Consider the following 13,938-nt stretch of genomic DNA (forward strand, 5'->3'; position numbering starts at 1 on the left):
GGGCTTTGTTGATTCAGGCCCTCGAGCGGTCCGCGGCCTTCGGCCTTGGGCCGCTCTCGGGCCTGAATCAACAAAGCCCTCGAGGTGAAGTTTCAGGGGACGTGGAGGATTCAGCTTCTGAGTTTCAGGTTGGTACGTTGGTACGAGGGAAGGCCGCTCGAGGGCCTGAATCAACAAAGCCCGAGAGCGTACCAACCTGAAACTCAGAAGCTGAATCCTCCACGTCCCCTGAAACTTCACCTTGCTTGAGATGAAACTTTACCTTGCTTGAGATGAAACTTTACCTTGCTTGAGTTGAAACTTTACCTTGCTTGACATGAAACTTCAGAACGAAACTTCACAACGAAACTTCACAACGAAACTTCAGCCGGAGCGCACGGAGGTGGAACTTCAGCTTCTGAGTTTCAGGTTGGTACGCTCGAGGGCTTTGTTGATTCAGGCCCTCGAGCGGTCCGCGGCCTTCGGCCTTGGGCCGCTCTCGGGCCTGAATCAACAAAGCCCTCGAGCGTACCAACCTGAAACTCAGAAGCTGAATCCTCCACGTCCCCTGAAACTTCACCTTGCTTGAGATGAAACTTTACCTTGCTTGAGATGAAACTTTACCTTGCTTGAGTTGAAACTTCACCTTGCTTGACATGAAACTTCAGAACGAAACTTCACAACGAAACTTCACAACGAAACTTCAGCCGGAGCGCACGGAGGTGGAACTTCAGCTTGTGAGTTTCTGCCATTGTTGTGCAACGAGTGCCATAAAGGACTTGAGAACTTGGGCAGGCAGGCACTCGGTGTTTCTAGTTGATGTATTTCAAGTTCGATTTATGCAGATTAGTGCAGTACAGTGGCTTTGTTTGCGCTGCTAGGTGCGTTGTAGGTGCACTTGCACGTGCACGTTCTGCTGAGGAGAGCGTTCAGACGTTCTGGCTTTCACTTGTGCTGTCGTGCGTGGGTGGCAGTGTGAAACACAATCAGACATGGATGTCAGGGCAGGTATCGTTGATTCCGATCCTCGAGCGGCCCGCGGCCTTCGGCCTTGGGCCGCTCTCGGGCCTGAATCAACGATACTGCCCTGACATCCATGTCTGATTCTATACATCATGGTTATTGACATTGTAGCTAGCTAGCCATGCGCTTTCTTTGCTGTTTCTGTGAGACGCGTGAGGGCGAAATGCTATGCCTCCATTTTCGTACATGATCTTGCCTCTTGGTGCGCGAAGCGCCGAGCCCATCTCCTGTCTTTTTTTTGTTCAGAGGTTTTCAGAATGGCTAGTACCAAGAGTAAATGCCCCTCCCCCCCCCCCCCCCCCCCCACCGTGAAAAGTGCAACAAGTATTTGCTGCAGGTTGAACTGGCAAACAGCCACGGAGTCACCGACGCCCTATAAAACGGTATAGACCAGCGCGTCGCTAGCGTCTTCCCTCCCTCCTCTCCTCTCTCATTCTGCATCTCTCATGCGCGACCATCTAGCATCTACCCATTGTCCCTTTTCCTTTCTATTATTTTTATTAATCTGTTTTTCTTCTTGAACTCTGTTACTCTTTCACGAATGCTTGATATTTCTGTGAGTGGGAGATCCCCTGGACAGGCCTAGAGCCTCTGGGTGATCCTTTTAAAACTTCAATAAATTGGTGTTTGTGCTTGGTGGGAAGTATACCTACACATACTACATTCCATTTTATCAATGGGGCAAGGCATTTTACATTCATTTTTCATTTATATCCAGAGACCTTTTGTCAGTCTTCTTGTTCGTCCCTTTGAGAGTAGTCTCCATTTCCGTCTTGTCAAAAATATAATGTTAAACACCAAAAAAATGCAACCACCATTCATTACCTCTTTCTCCTTCCCTCCTTCTTATCAACCACCACACCACACCGCTGCACTCTCCGGCTGACCTCAATGCTGCCACTTACCCCTCTTGATCCTTCCGTCCTCATAAAATAAAAATAAAATATACAGCCATGGGCTGGTGTGTGTGGGGGGCCGGGGTGGGGGGGGGTGTATGTAGTCCTACTGCCCCAAGTTGACCAACAAAAATGTATGACATGTACCACCAAGAGTACATAACCCCCCAGAGTGTGCAACGCCTGATCCAGTTCTGCATAGGGTCTTGGTCGAGCGGAATCGGATCTTTGCGTCATAATACCGTACACATCTGAGGGGAACCCGGGGAGTCGCGGGTACTCTTGGATCAAAAACAATGGTGCCCTGCCTCGAGACCGGCCTTGCGCTGGTGTGAAGTGTACGCATGACATCAGAAGATCCGATTCCGCTCGACCAAGACCCTACACAGAGCTGGATCGGCGTTGCACACTCTGGGGGGGGGGGTTATGTACTCTTGGTACCACGACTTGTTTTTTGCTGCTACATGTACATGTTGTGGAAGAAGAAGGACATACACTGGCATTGACACAGGGATATTCATGGCTTACAGCTTGCGCTTACCTTGCCGTCTGCATACATACATGTAGTGATGTAGCTTTAGCTGATCGATCCTCTTCAATTTTCCCGTCCATTTAGCTCAAATTTCGTAGTGCGGACGAAGGAGTGGTTTTCCGTACAAATACGGAAAATGCTGAAGGTTATCGTTTCCAAGAATTCACTCGAATGGAGAGCCAAGGATAAATTTATAGAAAAGAAAAAAGACCAATGAACTACAAGTTACGCTATAATGTCCACTCGTGCTTGTCTGCGTTGCGCTCACCATCCCCTCCTGTTGTTTTTTTCTGTAACTTTGAACCTTCCAAGTTGGAAGGCTGTTGGAGTGCACATCCAAGATGTGCGAGAGCTGTTAGCCAGTTAGTTGTAGAACGCCAGCACCGTCGGTCAGTGTCGTGCAATGTTATCGCATGAGCTGATTCTTTAGTAACTGGTGGTGTTAGTGGACATTATAGCGTAGCTTGTAGTTCCTTGGTCCTTTTTTCTTTTCTATAAAGTTATCGTTTCCGTTCCCAAAGCGAACTCACGACGGCGGCTGAACACCGGGCAACCTGATATTGTGATAACCCCCTAGCGGCAGATGCAGCGCCTAACGGTGGGTGTGAGGGGATACCAAAAAGTCTACAACCACTGCAGGCACAAGTGCTGATCCGCATGATGACTTGAACCAAGTACACTAGTAGTACATGCCTCATTTCTCGTTGGCTGACGTAGGAAAGAAACGAGAAATGTAGTTCTTTTTTGTCTTTCTTTTGCATGACGTAACATTTGCTGCTCGCAAATGCGAGATATTAGGAGCATGCGCTCCGGCTGCGGCATTCTTTTTCTTCTTGCTTTGCAAGTGTAGTGTATTTCTCATCCCGTTTGTTTTCAACGTACTTTCAGGATCCTTTTTAGGAACATGCCTCCCCGAAAAAGGACCCGCCGTGCTGCAAGCGCAGAACCTGCACGACTGCAGCTGCAGGCTGACGCGCAGCAGAACGATGCGGCGGCGGCACGCCTGGAGGAGCAGGCAACTCGCATCAGGCTGCTCGAGGCCCAAATCGAGCTCGAAAGGGCCAGGGCCCCGGAATCCCCACGCGGCAGAGGTCGCAGACGGAGACGTTCTCCGTCATCGTCGTCGTCGTCGCCGTCGTCGTCGTCATCTAGGTCATCGTCGAGTGCCAGCAGTGCATCGCGGTCACCCAGCCCCAGGAGCCGGAGATCCAGGTCCAAAAAATCCAAAAAATCAAAAAGTTCCGGCAGGAAGGCTCGCCGTCATCGCCATCACTCGAGTGCTACGTCAACGGGCCCCAGTAAATGGAGGAACGTGGCGTATGAACACCAGCACTCAGTCAACGCCCGGCTCCAGGAGCGCCTGGAGAAAGTGCGGAGGGCACTAAAATCCGACCGGCTGAGGAGCGCAACGAAAAACCTAAAGAAAGGTGAGGACATTCTAGAGGACAGGCAAGAGTGGCTCGCCGTCGCCGATACCCATGGGGTAGAGGTGGCGAACAAATTTGTGGAGGGAGGGGGAATCCTCAGCATTGTGACCTCCGCAGAAAAGAGCAAGAGACTGAATGCGGCCGTGCAGTCCGTGGCCATGCAGCGGCCCTTTCGGGGGGGCATCCCATCCAGGTTCGGCAGGGGCGGGGTGGTCACCCCTAAAGCAGCCGCACGAGGGGCTGAGCAGCCACCACAACAGCAGTCACCTTCTGGGCCCAGCGAGGCACCAAGGACGCAACCGGGGAGAAACCCCATCCAGCCTGGCCCCAAAGTCTGCTTCCGTTGCGGCGAGCCAGGCCACTTCATCAATTTCTGCCAGAAGCCAGCCGCTCAGAAATAGCTCTGAGGGCTGTGCGGACGGACTCCCCCCTGATGTAATAGATGATGAAGTGTATTCGGTGCTGAGTGTTGTTGACGAGGGGTGCGTGGCGGGCTTGTGTGAATCTGACGATCAAGGGGAACTAGAGGGGCAAGGGGTGGTGGTGGGCAGTTTAGCTAGGTGCAAGCCATTTTGGGAAACTATGGGGGCATCCGAATTTGTGCTAAGGATCATTTGTGAAGGGTATCTACTCCCGTTCGTGCAGCTACCAAGGCCGAAAACTGTAAAAAATCACAGTAGCGCTCAGTGCCAATTTGATTTTGTCACAGATTCAATTAGAGACTTGATGGAAAGAGGGTGCATAAAGGAGGTCAAGAGTGAGGAGGCAATGATTTGCAGCCCTTTAGGCGTGGTAAATAATGGAAAAAAGTTAAGACTCATTTTGGATTTGAGGTACGTCAATACTTATCTGGCGAAATTTAAATTCAAAATGGAGGACCTGAAAACAGTCGCAAGAGTCTACGAAAAGGGCGACTACGTGATTACTTTTGACCTGAAAAGCGGGTACCACCACATTGAAATTGCACAGGAGCATCAAAAGTACTTGGGGTTTAAGTGGTTTAATGCGGAGGGAACTATCACAACCTATGTATTTTGCGTGTTACCGTTTGGCCTCTCCACGGCTCCTTATGTTTTCACAAAAGTGACACGTGTTTTACTGCGGCGTTGGAGGGAGTTGGGCATAAGATGTCAGCTCTACATGGATGACGGGTCTGGTGGGCACTCTACTGTCGAAGGGGCAAAGGTGGTGGCAAAACAGATGAAAGCTGACCTCTTGAGAGCTGGGTTTGTGCCCAATGAACAAAAATCCCAGTGGGAGCCATCACAAACGGTCGAAATGCTAGGCATGCGCATTGACCTCAAAGAGGGTCGAATTTTTGCGACAGAGCGCAGAGTGGCGAGGCTTAAAGAGTGCCTAGCACGGCTGAGCGGTCTAGCAGCGCCACCCGCGAGGGAAGTGGCGAGGCTAGCCGGCTTCCTGTTGTCTATGTCGCTTGCGCTCGGGCCAATTTGCCGTCTGCGTACCAGGGCATTCTACAGCATGATATTGTCTAGGAGTTCTTGGTACGCCCCAGTGAAATGGCCGGATGCGGCAAGGTGCGATTTGGAATTTTGGAGCACGGTTTTTGAAGACTGGCACGGCCAACCATTTTGGAAAAACTGCCCAAAGGCAACGGTCCTGACCTGGTCCGATGCGAGCGACTCTGGCTGGGGCGGATTTTTAGTAGACGGCAGTGCAGTCGAGGTAGCCAGAGGAGAGTGGTCCAATGAGATTTTGAATGACCGAAGAAGCTCCACGTGGAGAGAATTGAGAGCAATCGCGTTGGTGCTTGAATCATTAGCACACAAACTAGAAGGAGGTATCTGCATTCACAGAAGCGATAACCAGGCAGCTGTGCACATTATCCAGGTGGGCAGCAGAAGGGAGCATTTGCAAAGGGAGGCCATGCGAATCCTCCAGGTGTGCATGAAACACGGAATCCGCCTGATTGCCGAATGGGTTCCCAGAGAACAAAATGAATTGGCGGACTACTATTCGAAAATAGTTGACACAGATGATTGGCGGCTAAACCCGGCTGTTTTTGAACAAATCGAGCGTTTGTGGGGTCCCCATACGCTAGATTGCTTTGCGAGTCTGAGGACGAAACAGTTAAAGCGTTTCTGTTCAAGGTGGTGGAATCCGGGATGTTATGCGATCGATGCCTTTACGGTTGATTGGTCAATGGAAACGGTGTGGCTTACACCTCCGTTCCACCTAATACCCAGAGTTTTGAGTATGTTAAAAATGTGCTGCGGCCATGGCACACTGGTTGTGCCTAAGTGGGTGTCAGCGGATTGGTGGCCAAAATTACATGGGAGGCAAAGCTGGAAACCATTTGTAAAAGGAGTTTTGGTGCTACCCCATGATGAAAACACATTTCTGGAAGGTACCTGCCCTTACAACTTGCTGGGGGGCAAGCAATATTATTCAGAAATGCTGGCTTTAAGAGTGTGCATGAAGAATAACTGTTGCTGATTTGCGTACTGACACGATTGCTGTGGTTTTGTGGCGCGAGCACATGTGAGTGCACGGTGCACGAGGCATTGTCCTATGTTGGTGTTCAGGGAACACCATTGCCTGCAGGGCAGGAGGCAGATGCTGCTGACAATGTCATAATCCGCAGGGCGGATGGATGCTGCTGCTGGTGATGCCGATGACGATGTTGTAGCCCACAGGGCTGGCAGACGCTGCTGCTGATGCCGTTGTATAATGCTCTTCAAGTGATGCTGATAGCTGCTGCAGATGCTGAAGCCGACGCTAATGCTGATGACTCTGTTGACAGGCGCCTCACGTTATGATCTTGTGTTCATGCCTAGAGCTGAGGGCGGTTCAAGTGGAGCCAACCCAGGAGCTCGTGAACCTATCCAGGAAGATTCCAGAAGTCATGTTGGCGAGTAGGGCACCGGGAACAGTGACCAAGTATTTGTCGACATTTCAGCGCTGGCAAGAGTGGGCTAGCAGTCAAGAGATCCCGAGCGTACCAGCCGAGTCTTGGCACATATGTTTGTATGTCGTGAAGCTGCTCCAGGAGGCACGGACAGCGTCACCAATAACATCCGCTATTTGCGCGTTGGCCTGGTCGCACAAGGTGCGAGGCCTACCGGACCCCACAGACAACGCACAGGTTCGGAACCTAGTCCAGGCCGCCAAACGACTGCTGGCGGCGCCGAAGAACCGGAAGAGGCCGATGACGAAGCAGATGCTAAACCAAGTTGCTACCAGGCTCTTGCGCAATGAATCACTGCAGAACTTGCAGACAGCGACTCTGATGACCGTTGGCTTCGCAGGGCTCTTGCGGTGGAACGACTTGTCAAACATATACGTCGACGAGATCGAAATCAAGGAAGATTACATGGCACTATTTCTCGAAGTGAGAAAAAATGATCAACTGCGCCAAGGTAACTGGGTGCTGCTGTCAAGATGGCATGGAGCAGTATGCCCAGTGGCTCTAACAGAGCGACTGCTGTCTAGAGGTGGCTACGAAGGCCACCAGAAGTTGTTCGGCTGTATTCGGCAAGGAAACGCTAGTCAAGTTGTCCGGGACCAGATGTCTTACAGCCGTGCCCGAGAGCTGATCCAGGACGCGCTGTGCCAAGCGAACTTCAACCCAAGCGCATTTGGGCTGCATAGCCTGCGTTCTGGGGGAGCATCGGTGGCCGCGGCAGCAGGAGTCCCGGATAGACTGATCCAACGTCAGGGCGGCTGGAGAAGCGAAACATCCATGCGGATGTACTTCAAGGAGTCACTCTCAGCAATGCTCTCAGTGTCAAGGGCACTGGCCATCCATTAGCTATGCTTTGCTGCTCTTGCTGTTGCTGCTGTCCCCGCAGAGGCTGTTTGTTGTTGCTGTGTGCGTGTGTACGTGGGTGTGCATGTGACTGAGGTGTGTTAGGGGTGGGAGCACGTATGGTGTGGCTGCACACAGGAGTGAGAAAGAGAGTAAAAAAGAAATGCCTCATTTCTCGTTGGCTGACGTAGGAAAGAAACGAGAAATGTAGTTCTTTTTTGTCTTTCTTTTGCATGACGTAACATTTGCTGCTCGCAAATGCGAGATATTAGGAGCATGCGCTCCGGCTGCGGCATTCTTTTTCTTCTTGCTTTGCAAGTGTAGTGCCCATGCCCGCCCGCCCTAGTGAATGGTTATTTTGTTGAGTCGTTTGGATATTTCCGTAGCACACCGCTGGCGGTGTGCTCAGATTGCAGACTGCACTAATTTCGATGATCTAGATGAGTTGCTTTCTTTTTAAAGCTGTTTACTATTGTCGCCGTGAGTTGACAATACACTTGCTTGCTGTTGCTGCTGTCCCCGCAACTTGCTGTTGCTGCTGTCCCCGCAGAGGCTGTTTGTTGTTGCTGTGTGCGTGTGTACGTGGGTGTGCATGTGACTGAGGTGTGTTAGGGGTGGGAGCACGTATGGTGTGGCTGCACACAGGAGTGAGAAAGAGAGTAAAAAAGAAGCAGTAGTACATGACGTCATTGTACTTCAATCATGCTCTTTAACCAACTCACTGTACAGTGTACTTCAATCATGCTCTTTGACCAACTCACTGTACAGTGCCTGTCTGATCAACATGATCAAAAGCAAAGCGCATACGTATTGTACTGTCGCGGACATGGAAATCCAGTCGATTGTCCGGGGCCGGCGCCCTCAGCGCGTACGTCGTCGTTGCATGCAGCGCACATGTTGATACGATGCGACCAGCAGCAGCGCGTAATAGTAATACCAGGGAGTTGTATAGACCCCCTGGTAATACTGCATGCCATGGCGGCATGGCCGCTAGACGTGCGACCGGATTTCCATGTCCACGACAGTACAATGTCATGTACATGATGTACTATGGTGTGGAGCAGACTGCGAGTCTGTGACAGACCCGTCGACGACCACTGATATCATGTACATGTACATGTACATGCATGACGGGTAGTTTTACTGTTACCTGGTTACAGCTACTTGTTGCAATGTTGGGCAGAAGAGTCACCAGGTCACGTGGTCACGCTGACTGTTGACTACCACTACCAGTAGTACTACAAAGACTAGTACTACAAGTACAACTCGAGACAAGTGCTGAGAGTCACCAGGTCACGTGGTAACGCTGACTGATAACTACTACAACTAGTAGTAGTAACATTAGTTACAAGTTGAAGTAGTACTAGTACTTGTACTGAGTACTTGAGAACGGTTTTATTGTGCACAACACCATGAAGGAAGAGTAGTAGTAATAGTAGTAGTATTGACATATCCGTGGCAAGCCGCTTATGTACAACGGCATGGGAGAGGATAACAAAAAATGAAAATATATTGTTGGGGAAATCCACGCTATTATCGAATATTCAACAATGACGGGTGTGGGGTTATACAAAATTCCCATAATGTGGAAGTACGTTATTATTGTTGAAAGCCCTAGGTGGTCTGCACTCTACAATGTGACCTGTGCGATTATATCGCTAAATGATTGCCTGTTCCGAGCCACCAAACGAAGAGTACTACTAGTACTACTACTACTAGTGCTGAAGTCACTAGGTGACCATGGTAACGCTGACTGATAACACGTACACTGAGTGTACAGATACTGAGGTTCGGTAGTTACCTCGTCAAGCGGTGACAAAACACAAAGTCGCGTCACCTGCGATTGTCGTGTTTCCAAGGGTCACGGAATCGCAAGTTATATGTACATGTGCATGTAAATCTTCGACTGGGGCTCGTGCAAGATCTCCAGGTCAACAAAATTTATAACTCCTATGATAATATTATAGGAGTTTCTCCTTCGCTGGCAAGCCATCCTGGAGTGTTTTCCTGCTGAATGTTCACCAAACACCTGGGAGAAAAGAGTTCTGAGTTTCGCTTGCCGCTGGACAATTAAACGAGCCCCTACATGGCTACTGCCCCCCCCCCCCCCCCCCTGCCTAACCCCCAAGTAATTAGTTGCAAGACGAACAAAGAAGTACTTGTATGTTGCCGACGGGCCGAAATTAAAAAAGAAAACCAAAAAACCAAAATAAAACGTCGCCGTAGTGTAGCACCATGCAGCATTTTGGATGGTGCACCGGTGTACAGCTGTGGTCCTATAAGTAGCGATCATTATGATCACATTCAAATACATTCTAGATCTACCGTCACTTTCTACGTGTACATGTACGTATGAAAAAATCGATATCATCGATTGATTCAATTCAGACTACAATGTATGTACATGTGTGTACTGGCAAAGGCATGTCTAAACGTGAATTTCCATGGTAGAGTGGCGTGAACAGAGTAGCAGCAGTATGAACGAGTAGTCGTGTATGATAAATCGTGGATGGCCAGCACATGTATACGGGCTGTGGTTACTATCATGATTGTCATGTCAGCGAAGATTGACAGCTACATGTACATGTAGGTACATGCACATGGCGTACGTACGCAGCTTTCCTAGGCTCAAGCAGTCAAGCCTAGCTGCAGCTCTGCTGCTGCTGGGCTTGTTCAGATTTCTGGATTTCATGCTGTCTTCTTCTGCGTAAACCTAGAATGTAGCTTGTCAAACATGGCTACAAGTCATGACATCACCAAGCTAGTGAGTACAGCCGTGTACATACATGTAGCTGTGCAAGACACCACTATGTGATGTGTAGGTGTCATGTCATGACATCTACTGCAGTCTGGTCTCTGTACTGTAGTATTGTAGTTTGTAGGCAGGATATGGATTGCTCTTTCTCTACGGATGCAATGTGAACCACGTTCCCCTTTGCACACCGATCATCTCATGTATGTAGTTCGGGAGCTGTGAGATGACTTTTTTCATCAAGCCAGGGTATGCCAATTCAGAGAGAGGACTTGAAACTTGGCACAGGGGAAGCTGGTGGCATCTAGAGGACGATTTTGGAACTTGGCGTTCCGAAGCTGGGCGCTAACGTCGATGCGCGGAGGTTCCCTATCTCGTTCCGTGATTAATTTCCTCAATTTTTGAGCCGTTCAGCGCTTGAAAATGGGAAAAATCATCAAACCCTGATGCACCAGTAACCACACGTTTTCACGCGAATGACTAAAGTTTGCAATTTTTCAAGAGAACCACGGATTGAAATGTCACGTTACTCTGTCGACGAAATGTTTTGTTTGTTCGATTATGTCGTTGAGTTCTGAAGTAACATGGCTGGCAGTTTGGCTGGCAGTTAGTTTGAAGGAGGACAGGGCTGGTGTTGCTGAGATTTTCGTACATACATGACATGTACATGTAGGTGCTAAGTGACTTGGCATTTTGACCCTGATGGTGACAGGCATGGCCCTTAGAAACCATTCCTCTCCATCGAGGGGACTCTGGATTGTTTTTACCAATAGCGTGTTGCAGATTGATCATGCACGTAGTATTATTGCAGCTATGTGGAAAAGAGGAACGACAGTACTCAGGAGCGAGCAAAAAATACCCAAACATCTATCCAACATAGTTTGGTGCTAACACCACACTAACTAAAATCTCAATTGAACTACTATCTATCGCTCTCCCTTACCTTGTCCTTGTCCCAAGGTTGCAAATCTGGGATGATAGCAAATCCCGGATTTGACGCCGTCCTGAACTTGCCCAGGCTGAAGGGGCAATGAGAATACCCCAGGAAGAAGTACGGCCAGGAATCAACTGCAGCAGAACTACATGTATCTCGGAAAGCGGGGTAATGTCTTCTTGCCAGAAAACACAGCGCCTACGCCTGGTGGACTGAGTTCATAACGCAAAGTAGTGTCCCTTCTTTCTGGAGACGCAAACAGCACACAACCGTTCACCAATGTCAATCATGATACAGAACAGGACGTCTGACTGATAATGATAACGTGGCGTAATGTAGAGGGGACGGTTTCAAATAGGACACCGGTTGCAAACCGGAACGGACTCAATATTCACTTTCTCTCTTGGTATTTTGATTAGAAAACATATGTCACAGTGAGACTACGATGTGTTATACTCCGAGCCAAAATTTCATGGCTCTGCGATGACCAGAAGCGCCATATCAAGCAGGTGAGTTTTTGACGTGTTGCTTCGCACTGCGACTTGAGTTTTACGACTTTCGAAAAATCAACTTCTTGTCGCAGGTAAACAGCGGCTCGCCTCTCGACAATAAAGCACCGCATACCAATCAAAACTAATGGAAGCACACACAAGGCTTATTGTTACTCTGTACTGGCCGTCGTGGAGCGATAGCAATTACCTAATTTCAGACCCAGAGTGAATTTGACGGGCACTCTAAAACGTGTCCGGTTTGGAGCCACCTCTGATTTGAACTTTTTTGAAGCGAAAAATTGGGCAACTTGGAGGCAATGGGTCAACACAAAGGAGTGGCTCAGTTCGATTGACTCTGGCCCCAGAGCAAACTTCAACATGCCAGTTTCCTTCCACAAACATATTTCGAGTGAAAAATCAACGCTGATGATTGGTTTGGGTCTATACAAATTTGGCTGTCAAAACGTCCCGGTATCGAGCCGTCTCCTCTACATGTAATCGTTCCCAGATCGAGATGTAGACCCATGTTGGCCATAAGCCGAACGTGATGGATCCGTCCACAAGGTCAATGCAGCATGCATGTGTAGGAGAGCGGTACTGCTGTAATGCTGTACTGCTGTACTGTTAATGGATACAGCTAGTACAGACGTCCCGGGTAGTAGGGTCATCTTCAAGTACATGATTGTACAATGTAGTCTACGTATGAGCAAATTCATACTAGAACTAGCGATTGATAGCATGCACACTAAGTCTAAGGTCAAAGGCACGTGGGAATCTGAATTTCCATGCTACAGGGCAGTGAGCAGCAGTAGAAGTCGTGTTTCTAAAATCCTGGACAACGGACACATGATTGTAAACTGTTTGTGGTTGCGATCATGTCATGCCAGGGAGGATTGACAGCTAGCTCCATGCGCTTGCCACATGCGCACAGCTTTCCCATGCTCAAGGCTAGCTGCTGTAGTCCCGTTGTTTTGACATCTTGGTTTCGTGTGGCTTCCTTCTTACTGATAATGCGATCCAGGTGTTACACATACGTTCTGGATATCTTGTCCTTCACGAGTGGAATGTTCATTCGGCTCGCGTTGTGTTTCAAGCAGGCGCTGTGCCTGAGAAAACATGATTTAGCTGAGGTAGGTATGCTCTTGCCAGTCTAGCCTAGTGAACATCCGATGCCAGCCCGAAGTGGGAAAGTACGGAACCACCGGGCTAGTTCGTTCAAGATGAGCTGCAAATGTAGTACAACAGTAGCCATGTACTCTAGTCCCAAATCAAAGGAGTCGTTTGCGGTGGTGGACAACAAGCCACTGAGTGTGTATGGATGATACGTCCAGCGCTGAAGAGAACAGCAATTTCGCTAGGCTGTAAAAACTGCGCGTGCACCTCAGAACCATTACTCATTAGTTGAAGTGACCGCTAGTGCACTGTCTGTGAACTGCGTTCAGATCAAATGGACGCAGGCAGTGCACATGACTTGTGACGTCTCAAGCTGAGGTGCAAAACCTACAATGCCCAGCTCATTGTCAACCACCGTTACATGACATCGCCAGGTTAGTGTAGTAGTGACACGACTGTGATGTGTACGTGTCATGTCATGTCTACTGCAGTCTGGACTCGGCAGTGTTGCAGGCTGGGTCTGGACTGCTCTCTCTCTCTCTCTCTCTCTCTCTGGCCGTCTGGGGATACAATGTGAACCACGTTCCCTTTTGCGCATCGATGTCAATACAGGACAGTACTTGCACAGCATGTAGTTCGGGAGAAATGTGCGCGATACCTTATTTCACTAGGGTAGGCCACTTCAGAGAAAGGACTTGAAACTTCGCACAGAGGAAGCTGCTGGCATCTACATGCAGAGGACGATTTGGGAACTTGGCTGTGCCGAAGCTGTGCGCTAGCGCTGGTGCGTGGAGGTTTGTTCTGTCACCGGTCCCCTTTTCGTTCGGCTAATTTCTTCATTTTGGAGCCGCTCAGCGTTTGAAATTGTGAACAATCAGCACGTTTCTCTGGCGCACAAGTAACCAGACGTTTTCATGCCAATGACTACAGTTTGCTAAATTTAAAAAGAAGAACACGAGGAAACAAGACGCGAAACGTAAAGCCATTCTGCCAACGAAATGTTTTGTTTGTTGAATTGTGTT

At 49.2% G+C, this 13,938-nt stretch overlaps 1 protein-coding gene across 1 annotated transcript in view; it reads right to left on the minus strand.

Annotated features, from left to right (window-relative positions):
• The window catches only part of LOC135811938 (uncharacterized), a 49,476-nt gene extending 38,035 nt beyond the window's left edge, over positions 1 to 11,441 (minus strand). Inside the window, exon 1 of the mRNA XM_065325210.1 lies at positions 11,322 to 11,441. The gene's annotated coding sequence lies outside the window, so the exon portion shown is untranslated. The remainder of the gene's footprint in view (positions 1 to 11,321) is intronic.
• Positions 11,442 to 13,938: the final 2,497 nt, after the last annotated feature.

The sequence above is a fragment of the Sycon ciliatum genome, chromosome 3 (assembly GCF_964019385.1).
Source record: "Sycon ciliatum chromosome 3, ocSycCili1.1, whole genome shotgun sequence".
Lineage (NCBI taxonomy): Eukaryota > Metazoa > Porifera > Calcarea > Leucosolenida > Sycettidae > Sycon > Sycon ciliatum.